The sequence below is a fragment of the Euleptes europaea genome, chromosome 15 (genome assembly GCF_029931775.1).
Source record: "Euleptes europaea isolate rEulEur1 chromosome 15, rEulEur1.hap1, whole genome shotgun sequence".
NCBI lineage: Eukaryota > Metazoa > Chordata > Lepidosauria > Squamata > Sphaerodactylidae > Euleptes > Euleptes europaea.
In genome coordinates this window covers 15,804,885-15,807,758 of record NC_079326.1, presented here as the reverse complement: position 1 = coordinate 15,807,758, position 2,874 = coordinate 15,804,885, and positions in this window count along the sequence as shown.

The following is a 2,874-nucleotide window of genomic DNA, read 5'->3' as shown; positions in this document are numbered from 1 at the left end:
TGTGACTAGAGTGCTATGGTCATTATCTGGAATAGAGATTGTCCCATAACAAATTTAGGGTTGTGCAAAAAAAGATTTTTGGTAAATTTCGGGTTCAGGTTTATTTGGCCCAATTTTTTCCGGTAAGCCCAGAATAAGCCGAATACCCATACCCATACATAAATTTCAGTATTCGGCTTATTTCCGGGTTTACTGAAAAAAATTGAACCCATTATAGTCTGGGATTTTTTCAAAGCTCCTGGGGGGCATTTTTGGAGGTAGAATCCCCAAATTTGCAGTGTGGCTCCAATGGTCACCAAAGTTTGGTGAACTTTGGGACAGGGGGTCCAATTTTATGTGCCCACAAAAGGCCCCCATCCTCCAGGCATTTGCAAGCTGAGACGTTCAGCGTTGCTGAGGACTGGCAGAAAAAGCCAACTGACAGGCTGGCGCCTCAAAGTCTTGGGGCTCCCTTTGTATATGGGGTGCATAGCATGATGTTCATGCAAATTAGCTTCCAAACTGAGGGAAAGGGCTTAAATGCAAGAGAAATAAGGCACGGAAAACATTTCTTTTGGTGGCAAATGACAGTCCTTTATTATGGTCATCAAAAATCTGATTTCAAGAGATGGTCACGGTGCAGGGAAATGAAGCCTCTACTCAGGGCGACCTTCAGTTTCAGAGCAGGTTTTCGGGGGGGGGGGTGATATCAGAGCCAGCCAAAGTCTTGACCATGGGGTCTGTCTGAAGGAGAGTGCTCATCTGCGCAGCTGAGAAATCTCCTTCGGAAGCCTGGTGGTAGCAGCTGTCAAAAAAGGTACTTTTTGGTTGAAGGGTATATCCCTCCAGATGAAGCTGCCTGATTCTGAATTGGTCCATCAACATCAGTATTGTCTACTCAGACTGGCAGAGGCTCTTCAGGTTCTCACCTTTCACCTCATCTACTACTGGTCCTTGCAACTGGAGATGCCAGGGATAGAACCTTCTGTGTGCCAAGCAGATACTCTACCACCGAACCACAACCCCTCCCCATATAAATGTTTGTTTTGAGGAATCTTATGCAATCCCTTAGCTACTAAAGAATGCCACCGCCTTTTGGACACCAGGCAGGATATGCAGGTCACACCCATTCTGCAGACACTGCATTGTTTATTGATCAATTACCAAGCTCAATTCAAGGTTCCGGTTGCCATCTACAAAACCCTGAATGGCCTTGAACTTATATACCTGTGGGACAACCTCTCCAGTTATGCTATTCTGTGACAGCTTTGCTCAGAGGAGCAAAGCCTTTTAATAGCGCCAGCTTGAAGATGGTAAGTTCAGCAGCTGCCCATTCATGTGCATTCTCAGTGGTGATTCCTATCTTATGGCACGGTCTGTCTGAGGAGGTCAGGAAGACTTCCATGCTTCTGCAGAATGTTCAGAACCAAACTGTTCGAGAAGGCATTTGTAAAGACTTCAGAACTATAGTAGAATGAATACCCAGGAGGGCACCTCTTTAATGGAATAGTCCATTGTAATGATTACAGTGGCCCTGACCTGGATGGCCCAGGCTAGCCTGATCTCGTCAGATCTCAGAAGCTGAGCACGATCAGCCCTGGTTAGTATTTGGATGGGAGACCACCAAGGAATACCAGGATTGCTGTGCAGAAGAAGGCACTGGCAAAACCACCTTTGTTAGTCTCTTACCATGAAAACCCCCAAAAGGGGTCACCATAAGTTGTCTGCGACTTGACGGCACTTTACACACACACACACACACACACACACACACACACACACAATGATTACAGTAGGTATCACCTGCTTTTATTGCATTGTCTTTACCTTGTGTTCCACTTTTTATACTATTTATAGTTTACCTGACTTCATTTGTAGATTGCATTGTTCCCTAATTCTGTAATCCTAGACCTATTCAATAGTCCTTGGCTGTTTTATGCTGTTTGATTGCACTGTTTATATCCTGTAATCTGCCTTGAGGCTCAGTGAGAAAGGTGGACTACAAATAATTAAATAAATAAATTTAAAACACTAATTTTTGTGCTCTTATAAGCAGTTCCATTACACACCAGAGCATCATTTGGTTAGCTGCCTTGGTAAAGTTACCAGACAGCTCTTTATTTTAAGGATTATCCCTTATTTCAGATCATGATAGCTCCACAGAAAGTAAATAGGTGGGCCTAATTTTGGAACACTCCAGCTACATTACATTACATAAAACAAACAGAACTCCTCAATTGTAACTCTTACCGTTGGAATTTTAATGAAGCAACCTTAAGACCCTATACTGCTTTCAAACGTCTTTCTGAACATATTATCCCTGCTGAGACATTTGTCAAAAGACAGTAGAATATTTTCAAAAGGACATTTTAACAGCTGCTTTCATAGCTCCTCTTCTCAAATTAAAAGTTTCAGAACCAAACTGACTTAACCTTTGAAGTCAAAAATAGTCCGAATTGGATTGAAATAGGCCTGTGTTAACACTTTAGCATTAGTACACAGACTTTACTGTGAAAATGAAAGCTACAATGTTAAATATAGGTGGGGGGGGGGGTTAGCTAGCAGCCAATCCAATTTGCATAAGCAAATTGAATATATGTATAGGAAAAATCCAACTAGATGTTCATTAATAAATTAAATATGAGGCTCTTCACAGAAATGTCACAGGTTTGCTGCTGTCCCTTGTGTTTCATGGACATTTTGCCCCACTATTCACAGTTTCGGGGTTCTCTAGGGGCATGTCTGTGTATGTGTGCATGCAGTTATACCTCTTGCTGGGTTTCAGCTACGTAAAGTTCTACTTCTCCCATTTTCTCCTTTTTATGTGTACTTCATATCTTTTTAGACATGATGGGTTCTTTTCATTTATTTACACTACCATTTTAGCAACATTGC